Source organism: Eimeria mitis, genomic scaffold (assembly GCF_000499745.2).
Source record: "Eimeria mitis Houghton genomic scaffold, Emh_scaff6704, whole genome shotgun sequence".
Lineage (NCBI taxonomy): Eukaryota > Apicomplexa > Conoidasida > Eucoccidiorida > Eimeriidae > Eimeria > Eimeria mitis.
The window spans coordinates 2,691-2,890 of NW_013574832.1; positions in this window are offsets into that span (position 1 = coordinate 2,691).

The following is a 200-nucleotide window of genomic DNA, read 5'->3' on the forward strand; positions in this document are numbered from 1 at the left end:
ATAGGGTTTAGGGTTTTAGGGTTTAGGGTTTAGGGTTTAGGGTTTGGGGTTTAGAATACAAGCTGCTAATATCATCAGGGGAGCTGTTACTAATGATAATTATATTATTGTTGTAAGCGAGGGTTTAGGGTTTAGGGTTTAGGGTTTATGACTCCCTATAAATAAAATAAATAAAAAAAAAAAAAAAAAAAAAAAAAAAC